We start from the raw sequence: 12,545 nt of genomic DNA, 5'->3' as shown, positions 1-12,545 counted from the left end.
CACCTATTAGACTCATAAGTGGGTTGGTGTCAGTTCACTCTACATGCAGATTTGAAGAGTTTTAAAATTTTACATTTGATTTTGCCAAAATCAATGCAGAAACAGAAAAAAAGGCATAAAAAATGCATTGTGTGAACACAGCCTCATGGGACTACTATATATCCTGATCCCATAAAGATAACAGATGGAGCTGGGAGTGGTGGGATCGGGAGGGATCTGAGAGTTAGTAGGAGGGGATCTGGTAGGGGACAATGTCATCCTTTAATTCACAGGAAGTCATAACCCAGACCTGACATCCTGTTCTGACATATTAAGCACTGGAAGGTTTGTAAAGTCAGACTGGCGATCACATCACCAAGTAACTGTATGAAACATACTGATGCAGGTGCACTGGAATAAAACAAATGGTGTTGTAGGATTTATGATAGCGAGCGTGCATGATAAGGACAAAACCCGGAGTGCTTCTTTAACCATTTAAGTACCAAAGACATACTTGTACATCCTAGCTCCCTGGCACTTAAGGACCAAGGACGTATGCGTACGTCCGTGGGAGTTTCAGTCCCCGCCGCATGCCGGGCAGGGACCGGACTGGGGTGACTGCTGATATCGATCAGCAGTCACCCTGCGCAAATGCCCAGGGAGTCCATCAGACCCCCCCACGTTTGTCGCAAATCAACGGTGAATTTGCGCCGATCCCAGGTCATACGGTATGTCCAAGACACCCACGATCCCCCTGAAGGGATAGGAGTGAGGTGGCAGGGGTACCACCCCTCCTATCCCTGCTATTGGTCGTCAAGAAGCGACGACCAATAGCAGATCAAGGGCGGGGGGGGGGTAACTTTCGGTTTCCCCATTCTGCCCCCCCACAATAGCCGGTGAAGAACGGGAAAACTGAGGAGGAACGGCGCCAAAGGTCCACTTACCCATCGGATGCAGTAGCAGGCAGTGATCGGCGGCAGAAGTGGACAGCGATGCAACTCCCTGGATTATACGGAAGCCGGTGAGTTGCCTAGCAACATCTGGAAGGCTACAGTCTGAGACCACTATACAGTGGTCTCTAAACTGTAGCCCTCCAGATGTTGCAAAACTACAACTCCCAGCATGCCCAGACACCTGTTTGGGCATGCTGGGATTTGTAGTTTTGCAACATCTGGAGGGCCATAGTTTGGAGATCACTTTGCAGTGGTCTCTAAACTGTGGCCCTCCAGATGTTGCAAAACTGAAAATCCCAGCATGCCCAAACAGCTGTCTCGGCATGCTGGGAGTTGTAGTTGCGTACCTCCAGCTGCTGCATAACTACATCTCCCAGCATGCCCTTTGGCGATCAGTACATGCTGGGAGTTGTAGTTTTGCAACAGCTGGAGGCACACTGGTTGGTAAAATACTGAGTTAGATAACAGAACCTAACTGAAGGTTTTCCAACCAGTGTGCCTCCAGCTGTTGCATAAGTACAACTCCCAGCATGCACGGTCTGTCAGTACATGCTGGGAGTTGTAGTTTTGAAACAGCTGGAGGTTTGCCCCCCATGTGAATGTACAGGGTACATTCACACTGACGGGTTTACAGTAAGTTTCTTGCTTGAAGTTTGAGCTGCGGGAAAAATTTTTGCCGCAGCGCAAACTCCTAGCGGGAAACTCACCGTAACCCGCCAGTGTGAATGTACCCTAAAAATTTCCCTACACTAACACAAAATAAAGGGTAAAACACTACATATACACTCCTTACACTGTCCCCCCCAATAAAAATGAAAAACGTATCGTACGGCAGTGTTTCCAAAAGGGAGGCTCCAGCCACTGACTGTCCAAGCATGCTGGGAGTTTAGCTACAGCTGGAGGCACCCTGTTTGGGAATCACTGGCGTAGAATACCCCTATGTCCACCCCTATGCAATCCCTAATTTGGTCCTCAAATGCGCATGGCGCTCTCTCACTTCGGAGCCCAGTCGTATTTCAAGGAAACAGTTTAGGACCACATATGGGGTATTTCTGTACTCGGGAGAAATTGCACTACAAATTTTGGGGACTTTTTCTCCTTTTACCCCTTATGAAAAGGAAAAGTTGGGGGTTACACCAGCCTGTTAATGTAAAAAAAAAAAACTTACACTAACATGCTGGTGTTGCCCCATAATTTTTATTTTCACAAGCGTTAAAAGGCAAAAAAGACCCCCAAAATTTGTAACGCAATTTCTCCTGAGTACGGAAATACCCCATATGTGGGTGTAAAATGCTCTGCAGACGCACAACAAGACTCAGGAGTGAAAGCGCACTATGTACATTTGAGGCCTAAATTGGTGATTTGCACAGGGGTGGCTGATTTTTCAGCGGTTCTGACACTAACGCAAAAAAATTAATACCCACATGTGACCCCATTTTGGAAACTACACCGCTCACTGAATGTAACAAGGGGTAAAGTGAGCCTTAACACCCCACAGGTGTTTGGCGAATTTTTGTTAAAGTTGGATTGGAAAAGGAAAAAAAAAATTTTCACTAAAATGCTGGTGTTACCCAAAATTTTTCATTTTCACAAGGGAAAATAGGGAAAAAAAAACAAATTTGTAACCCCATTTCTTCTGAGTTAGAACATACCCCATATGTGGATGTAAAGTGTTCTGTGGGTGAACTACAATGCTCAGAAGAGCATTGGGCTTTTGAAGAGAAAATTTGACCGGAATTGAAGGCCAGAACAATGGACCCCCTCCACATATGACCCCATTTTGGAAACGACACCCCTCACGTAATATAATAAGGGGTACAGTGAGCATTTACGCCCCACAGGTGTCTGACAGATTTTTGGAACAGTGGTCCGTGAAAATGAAAAATTTAATTTTTCATTTGCACAGCCCACTATTCCAAAGATCTGTCAAATGCCAGTGGGGTGTAAATACTCACTGCACTCCTTATTCAATTCTGTGAGGTTTCCAAAATGGGGTCACATGTGGGGGGGGGGGGGGTCCACTGTTCTGGCACCACGGGGGCTTTGTAAACACACATGGCCCCTGTCTTCCATTCCAAGCAAATTCTCTTTCCAAAAGCTCAATGGCGCACCTCCTCTTCTGAGCATTGTAGTGTGCCATACATGGGGTATTTCCATACTCAGAAGAAATGGGGTTACACATTTTGGGGGAAATTTACTCCTATTACCCCTTGTAAAAAATTTGGGGGAAAAACTACATTTTAGTGAGAATTTTTTTTCCATTTACACATCCAACTTTAACAAAAAGTCGTCAAACACCTGTGAGGTGTTAAGGCTCCCTGTACCCCTTCTTACGTTCCTTGAGGGGTGTAGTTTCCAAAATAGTAGGCCATGTGTTTTTTTGTACTGTTCTGACCCCATAGGGGCTTCCTAAATGTGACATGCCGCCCAAAAACCATTTCAACAAAATTTGCTTTCCAAAAGCCAAATGTGACTCCTTCTCTTCTGAGCATTGTAGTTCGCCCGCAGAGCATTTTACGTCCTAACATGAGTTATTTCCATACAAAGAAGAGATGGGGTTACAAATTTTGGTGGGCATTTTCCCATTACCCTTTGTAAAAATTGTAAATTAGGGAAAAAAACTGCACTTTAGTAAATTTTTTTTTCATTTACACATCCGACGTTAACGAAGAGTCGTCAAACACCTGTGGGGTGTTAAGACTCAATGAACCCCTTCCAAAATGGTATGCCATGTGGAGGGTTTTCTGCTGTTCTGGCACCATCCTAAATGCGACATACCCCCCAAAAACAATTTCAGAAAAAAATCACTCTCCAAATTCCCATTGTAGCTCCTTCCCTTCTGAGCCCTCTACTGCGCCCGCCGAACACTTGACATACACATATGAGGTATTTCCTTACTCGAGAGAAATTGGGTTACACATTTTGAGAGGATTTTTCTCCTTTTACCCCTTGTAAAAATTCAAAAACATGGTCTACAAGAACATGCGAATGTAAAAAATGAAGATTTAGAATTTTCTCCTTCACTTCGCTACTATTCCTGTGAAACACCTAAAGGGTTAACACACTGAATGTCATTTTGAATACTTTGAGGGGTGCAGTTTTTAATGGGGTCATTTATGGGGTATTTCTAATAAGAAAGCCATTCAAATGCACTTCAAACCTTAACTGGTACATGAAAAATTCTGATTTTGAAAATTTGGAGAAAAATTGGAAAATTGCTGCTGAACTTTGAAGCCCTCTGATGTCTTTCGAAAGTAAAAACATGTCAACTTTATGATGTAAACATAAAGTAGACATAATGTATTTGTGAATCAAAATATAATTTATTTGAAATGTCTATTTTCCTTACAAGCAGAGAAATGATGCAAGTATCGATGAAATTTTACCACTAACATAAAGTAGAATATGTCACGAAAAAACTATCTCGGAATCAGAATGAAAGGTAAAAGCATCAGAGTTATTAATGCCTTTGCTCCTGGGAATTTCGGGCCCTGCCGCGAGCCGGGCGGGGACCGGACCGGGGTGACTGCTGATATCGATCAGCAGGCACCCCGCGCCAATGTCCAGGGGGGGTCATCAGACCCCCCCATGTAGGCAATCGCCGAAAATCGCAAGTGAATTCACACTTGGGATTTTCGGCTATTCTGGTGATGCAGGTCACGTGTGACCCGCTGACCCGGAGATACAAGGTGATCGGGGGTGTAGGATACACCCCCTATCACCCTCTGTATCTATGGGGAGGTGGCGATTTGTCACCCCCCCCAGGATCGCTGCTATTGGCCAGACGATCCAGGAGAAAATAGCACCAGAATCATAATCTTTACGATCTCGTAGGAATTTGTCCCTCTTTTTTTTCTTTTATTTCTGCCTGTGTAACTGCTATTTTCTTTTCTATATTTTTAAAGAAAGAAATAGCTTGTTGCTCAGTGAGCCTTGTCCTCAATTCGATTTTTGACTTACATAATTCTTGTGTAACAATAATATATAGAAGAGAATAGACTTTATGCCTTTTCTATAATTGATTTACTTGGGATGGATCCTAAATCCCCCTACTTACTCTTTTTAGACTTTTTGATAAAGTTTTTTTAATCAGTAACAGTTCTTTGTACACTTAATAAAGTTTTTACCTTTTTCACTTACCTGGATGGTGACCGCTCTGAGACTGGATATATACAGGTGAAGCACAGTGACACAAGGGAGGCCCGGAAGAAGCACACAGCTGTGTGTGAAAACGTCTATTAGCCTCTGAGCGCTCTCATCTCATGTCTCCCTGCCGCACAGAGTTCCCATAAGAAAATGAACTACATGGACGGTGATTGCAAGTTCATCTTTTTCTAAGTATTGTTTTTTACTTCTATTTCTTCATAACTTAGCACCCCAACAGTATCATCATTTTTCAGCTTCGGCCATTGAACACATATAAGACTGTGCTTTGTAATACTTGACAGGTGTGCTAATCATTGACTGTGCCCTCTTATCTACATTATATTCAGCATTAAAGATGCCCTCACTGCACGTGATCCTCCGTGTTGTTAGACTGAACTTATCCACTTGGCCACACGTGTTAATGTGCATTTTGCTGAGAGGCAAAAAGAACTGTGCTTAGAGAGGGAACCTGCCCGAACATGGAGATATCCTCACCTGGCTCCCGTGTTCCATCGTCCAACTCTACAGTTTCCTGTGTCTCTTGCCGAAGAGGCTATGCAGGAGGATCGTTCTCGTCTTACGCAACAGGAGAGGTCACAAAGATGCAGTGAACATTTGTGCTTGTATTGTGCTAGACTCAAAGACTGTTCAGTTCGTCCACAGTATCCGGGAAACGCACGCAACTAGGGCATGTGGGAGAGGCATCCCTAGGTGTGAATAGTGCCTCTCCTTGCTTGACCATCCCTGTGCAAGTCTACGCTTCTGTCAAGTTTTCTTTCTGCACTTCTGCACTTTTGGACTCTGGTTCCGCAAGTGATTTCATTGATGCCTCTTTGGTCCATAAATATCTTCCTGTTACTCAGCAGGCAAGCCTTTGTTCATCTCTTCTGTTAATGGATAAAATCTGGACTGTAAAGTGCTTTTCCGTACTGAGCCTCTCATCATGCAAGTGGGAGTTTTGCATAAAGAAAAGATTGAGTTCTATGTGCTTCCTCACTGTACCTCTGAGCTTCTGTACCTCTGAGCTTCTTCTTGGTCTGCCTTGGCTTCAAAGTCATTCTCCATAACTTGATTGGAGAACTGGAGAAATTATTCGCTGGGAACAGTCCTGCCTGTACTGTCTCAGTCCAGTCCTGCCTAAAGTTGTTGCTCGTCCTGCTCCTTTACCTGGTCTACCTCTACCTTACCAAGATTTTTCAGAAGTATATTGCATGAAGCCGGCCGAGTCTCTATCTCCACATCATTCTTACGATTGTCCCATTGATTTAATTCCAGGTACCACACCTCCTTGTGGAAGAATTTACCCGTTATCGGTTCCTGAGACCCAAGTCATGGTGAAGTATATCCAGGAGAACCTCCAAAAGGGTTTTATCTGTAAGTCCTCTTCTCCTGCCAAAGCAGGATTCTTCTTTGTGGGGAAGAAGGATGGTTCTCTCCGGCCTCGTAGTCACTACAGGGGACTTAACAAGATTACGGTCAAAAAACATTATCCACTTCCTCTTATCTCCGAACTTTTTGACCTTTTCCGAGGAGCCATGGTCTTCTCCAAGTTGGACCTATATACCTATATAACCTTATTCGTATCCGCGAGGGAGATGAATGGAAAACGGCCTTCAATACTCGTGATGGACATTTTGAGTATCTTTTGATGCCTTTTGATCTCTGCAACGCTCCTGCCATTTTCCAAGAATTTGTCAATGATATCTTCCAGGACCTTCTCTACACCTGTGTTGATCTTCTCTACCAACTTAGAGGAGCATCGTACTCCATGTTCGTCAGGTTCTTCAATGCCTTCGGAGGACGGGATAGGAGGTCGGGATAGAAGTTCGGGATATGAGGACGGGATAGGAGGTCGGGATAGGAGGACGGGATAGGAGAACGGAATAGGAGGTCTGAATAGGAGGTCGGGATAGGAGGTAAAGATAGGAGGTCGAGATAGGAGGTTAAGATAGGTGGACGGGATATGAGGACAGGATAGGAGGTCGGGATAGGAGGACGGGATATGAGGATGGGATATGAGGACTGTTGGCAGTATATAAGCAGCGCATGAAGGCAGGTTCCCCTGTGCGGGATATGAGGACAGGATAGGAGGTGGGTATAGGAGGTCGGGATAGGAAGTAAAGATAGGATGTCGGGATAGGAGGTCAGGATAGGAGGTCGGGATAGGAGGTCGGGATAGGAGGTCGGGATAGGAGGTCGGGATAGGAGGTCGAGATAGGAGGTCGAGATAGGAGGTCGAGATATGAGGAGGGGATATGAGAACTGTTGGCAGTACATAAGCAGCGCGAGAAGGCAGGTTCCCCTGCGTGCAGACTCGGTAAAAGTCTTCAAAGTCTTCATGAAACAGTAGATGTAATGTTTCGGGTTGTTTGGATTCCCGTAGACTTTACCCAGAGCAGCCTCATTACTATAGGATTGTAAAAAGTAAATCTATGTTACCCCAAATTTAACGCGAGCGAAGCCACGGGCAAAAGCTAGTATATATATATATATATATATACATACACACACACACAGTATATATAATTATATATTGAATCCATCACAATCCCCCCTTAAAATTGCTATTTTACATTCTTTCCCTAACATGTAGTCTTATCTCATCTGTCCTATGTACTTCTCCAACTCTTTTTCTTCTTGCTGTACGTGCGATGAGTCATGCATATTCCATGACCCCCCCTTACCACAGACTTTGTACATAGATTTTCAGATGCTGTCCCTTACACATGCAATGATTCTGTATTCAAGAATTTAGGTAGGGGAGTATGTTGTTTATCATGGTATTCTTCAAAATCAAGGTTAGTCATCATGGGAGTAGCATTGTCCATGGTCTTTTCACACATTTTCTTCAGGTATGGCAGCACACAATAGATGATAAATGCAAGGATGATAAGAATTGTTATTCCTATTTGAATCAACATCTTCTGCCAACCCCCCCATTCCATTAAAATATTGGTCCCATGGGTCTGACACTCTAGAATTTCTTTTAAGTTCTGATGAAAGGCTTTCTAAGTTTTTTATGGCTATGGTTACTTTACCATTGGGTCCTGTGTTATCTGGGATGTATGTACAACAGGTATCCCCAAACATTTTACATACCCCTCCCTTCTTGTACTAAGATCATATCTAAGGCCATCCTATTTTGAAACGTCATGGTAGATTTTCTTTTCTTTGAAGGCTTCTATTGAAATGTTTACATATCTTTGTTGATTGTAATAGATATAATTAATCCAGTCTACATTCTTATTAATGATGACTAGGGGTAGTAGGAAAGATTCAAATCCTGCTTTTGCTTGGTCTCTAGCCTTAAACCCATCAGTGACCCCCCTTGGGACTCCAAGGGCATTAATATACACATGTGGGGTCAAGGCTCCCTTTAGGGACTTCTCGCCTGTTCCTATGATGAGTTTCTTGTTCTGCTATTGGTTCATTGTTAAAGATGTGCACAGGCATAATGACTTTAGTCAATATGCATTCTCCAGTCCACTTTCCTTCTAACCAAGTTCTAAGCTTTATGTCTCCACACAACCGGTAAATATCACCCAGAAACTGGCCTTGGCCTTGTAGTTTGTCTTTATCTGTAACTCGAAATGAGGAACAGTAACCATCAGTAAAGTTTCCCATGAATCTCCCTTGGTCACCTGGGATGGAATAGCAAGTATAGTTCCCAGGGTAAATGGTGATACCTTCTCCTGGTTTAGGAGTTTAAGTGGTTATAGGATATTCCTCCTTCCACTGTTCTGTGTGATCTGTGGAGCTATTGGTATATAGGCTGAGGAAGCATTCCTCAGCTTATTCTGGGATATATAATGGGACCATACCTGGTTGAAGCCTGGTGCTACCACAAACATAACAGTTGGTTCTATTACTTTTTCCTGCTGTATACCTCATCCTATCGAGCCAGAGGTTAAAATCTGAATATCCTGTTTCTATGGCCATGATGTCTATGAAGGTGGGATTCGCTATAGCTACCATTTTCTTTAGGACTGCACATGTTGTTCTATAGAATGGATTAGGGATGCAATAGGGTCTTTCCATTCCACTGATCTATATATGTCCTTAATTTCAAACCTTTTTTGGTGATCTCGGGCAGTCCCTCCAAACCACAAGTCAAGGATACAAGTCCCTGCACCACTGGGGACTGGAGTCGCATGCCGGGGCCTGTTTTAACCAACTTCATGCGGCCAAACAATGGTCTGCCTTCCTTGTCCTTGCTGTCTTTAGCTGTGGACTGTTTGGGTTTGTAACCCCATGAGGGTCCAGAATTCCAGGCCGCTGCAGACCAGGACTTACAACCTTCTCCCCATAGGCCACCAATGACACACACACATATCTTCCCCATTTGCTTCATGATACCACTTCCATTCATTGGCTCCCCTTGGGCAAGCTAATATTGCACAAGCGTCGAAGACATATGTGGCTACAGTGGAATTTACTGAATTAAACCAGAACTGTATTCCTCCCTTTCTTATAGTTATGGCTATCTCTGGGCCGCCTGGTGCCATTGATACTAGACAAAGGATATTTATGATCTTTAGGATTAGGGTAGACTGGTTCCTTTGTCTTCTGGCATTGGCACCTTCTTGCAGTGGGAGGCGTGGGCCCAGGTGTTCTTCCCTTCCACCTTGACTGAAGTGGACGTGATCAGCAGAACTTGGAATGGACCATCAAATCTGGGCTCAAGAGGGTTCTTTCTCACAAACTTTTTCACTAATACCCAATCACCAGGCAATAGCTTATGAGTCCCAGCAACTGCTTCAGGATCTGGAATAGAAGAAAACACTCGGGCATGTATCTTAGTCAACTCTCTTGATAATACATAATTAGTTAGTGCATCAGACTGTACGTGTGACTGCTGAGGAAAGTAACACCCTAATCTAGGGGTGGTGCCAATGCCAAATAGGTGGATAGGGAATGCACTGCTCTAGGGGTGTATCTGATGCTATAGAGGGCAATGGGTAGACTATGGGGCCAAGGTAGACCAGTTTCTTGGGACATTTTCAACATTCGGGTTTTAAGGGTGCCATTCATTTTTTTTAACCTATCCACTCCTCTGGGGTTGATATGGGGATGGAAGGATAAAGTGACTCCTAGGGCAGACCAGATTTATTTTGTCATTGTAGCTGTGAAAGCAGGTCCTTGGTCACTTTCTATGACTTCAGGTACTCCATACCGGCATACTTTTTCAGTGAGGAGTTTCTTGGCCGTGGTCTTGGCTGTCATATTGGTAGTTGGGTAGGCTTCTGGCCACCCTGAGAACATGTCCACCACAACAAGGGTGTACTCAAATCTTCCGCAGTTTGCCATTTGTATGTGTTCAGTCTGTATCCTTTGAAATGGGTACTGTGGTTTGGGGTGTTTTCTCCATATGGCCTAGGTTGCACTTTGCACAAATAGCACAGGACTTGCAGTAGTTGTCTGTTAGTGGTGTAATTCCTGGAGCTGCTTAGTAATTTTGAATTAAGGCATTCATGAGAGTTTTTGACAAGTGGGCGGCTCTATGTGCCCACTGCACCACTGCTGGGTACATACTTCTTGGTAAGCAGGGCTTCCTGTTATTTTCAAATAGGCAATTCCTATTCAACACTGCTCCTTTCTGTTTTCTGTATGTATTTTTCTTCAGGGCTTGCTGCCTCTTGTAGTTCTTTCAACTGGGATTTGTCTACTGGTAGGTCTGTAGGGCCAACTTTGGGGTGTTCTCCACTCTGCTTTTCACTTCCTGTGAGTTTCTGGTTGTTTGTTTGGCTAGTATTTAGGCAATGTAATCAAACTCGCTGCACCCGTACACCCTCGGATTCGCACCCAGCCTGGTGCACACAAATCCAAACGCAAGAACGGCAATCCAGCGTGGGTAAGTAGAAAATCCAGATTTTATTAACTCACAGTAAAAACGGGATAAACAACCAGCACACAGACGCGTTTCAGGCGCATGCGCCCTTCGTCAGTGATGTCAGCCCTCTGCACAGGTGTCAGTTAAGTACCGGACAAGTGGTGGGCAGGTCTCTTACTACCAATCAGAATTCCTTTAAGTCCACTGACACCGGTGCAGGGGGGAGAATACTGATACAATGCAGAATATAAAATATAATATGCAAGTAAAAGTACAAAAATTGCTAAAACAGTACACTAAAGGGCGATGTGGACATAGATGGTTAGGACACATTTAGAAAAACAGTGGCATAAAACAGTGTGATATGATTATACTTTAAACATATAAATAGTACATACATGACAAAACTGCATTTTCAAACATGGAGGTTGCAATGCAGTGTTAATAGTGGAATAGCAATTCTCTTTTTAAATTTAACCCTTTAGGGGCACTAGTACCCAAGGGGAATTGCCAGTATGCTTCACGTTCAAGTAATTTTCGCCGCATGCAACCACCACGAGGTCCTGTGTGAACACGCTCTATTGCATATATTTGAAAACTGTTGGTGCTTCCACCATGAAAAAGCTGCCAGCTTATTTGCCGCATCTGGTTACCAGGAACCTAACCTGGTTAATCTTAAAGTGTGTATGCATAATCTTGAACATTTGCAAGAGATGAAGTTATGGTGGGATCATACCACCCTGACCAATTACATTACCAAAGACATTATCCCAAGGGAACTGCAGAAATACCCCATTGGGGATCAGAAAAATCCCCAATGGGGTATACTGTGATGAAATGTTAAGTGAGTGGAACAAAGCTCTCACCATATGTTCTAGAAGTATAATGCGAACTATCACCAAGTTTGAGTCATGCAGGCTGGAACACCTCACAGAGGATATTGAAAAGCTTAAAAATGAGGCCGAATTATACAAGGACTTACCTGAATACAAGGAATATATGGATAAAATAGATGAGCGCATTAACAAAACGGAAACCAATATCATGGAAACTAAAAAAAAATTAATTACAGTGTGACATACGGGACTATGAAACCAATCAAGTGTATGCCTGGGGAAAATGGGAATCAAGCGAGCCCAAATCCATTCTGAAAAATAAAAACTAAAATTACAGAAGAAAACGCAACCGCAAACAAAAAGTCACATTCAGTTCGTCTGAATACGAAACTGAAGTTAATGGTGATAGCACAGAGTCGGATGCGTCACAGTCCTCAGCTGTTCAACTACGTAAGCTTCCAAGCTACACCCAGACTGAGAAGACTGAGAAGTCAAGTGAACAAAGACTTACGGTTCTGAATTTTTCCAATAGGACACTGACTCTAGATCAGGAAAGTGTCCTTAGTAAGGGCATGAATTTTTCACCTTCTAAAGATCTACATATTTTTACAATGCTGTGTGAAATTAACAAGTTCGTACGTAACTTAACTGTAAAAAAAACTTTTTTTGCTGAGGATGTTGTTGATGACATTACACCCAGATTGGGTGTTGTGAATAATAACATTGTCAATGAATTTAGGGATTTGCATTTCTCTGACCAGGTAGCACTGTGTACACTGCATGATCTAGCAGGTGAGAATA

The 12,545-nt window shown here is 43.5% G+C and overlaps 1 protein-coding gene across 3 annotated transcripts in view; it reads left to right on the top strand.

Annotated features, from left to right (window-relative positions):
* FMN2 (formin 2) overlaps positions 1–12,545 on the top strand; it is a 660,180-nt gene that overhangs the window by 156,449 nt on the left and 491,186 nt on the right. The gene's annotated exons all lie outside the window — the stretch shown is intronic.

Source organism: Hyla sarda, chromosome 3, assembly GCF_029499605.1.
Source record: "Hyla sarda isolate aHylSar1 chromosome 3, aHylSar1.hap1, whole genome shotgun sequence".
Classification (NCBI taxonomy): Eukaryota; Metazoa; Chordata; class Amphibia; order Anura; family Hylidae; genus Hyla; species Hyla sarda.
This window is presented reverse-complemented; position numbering and strand designations above follow the sequence as displayed.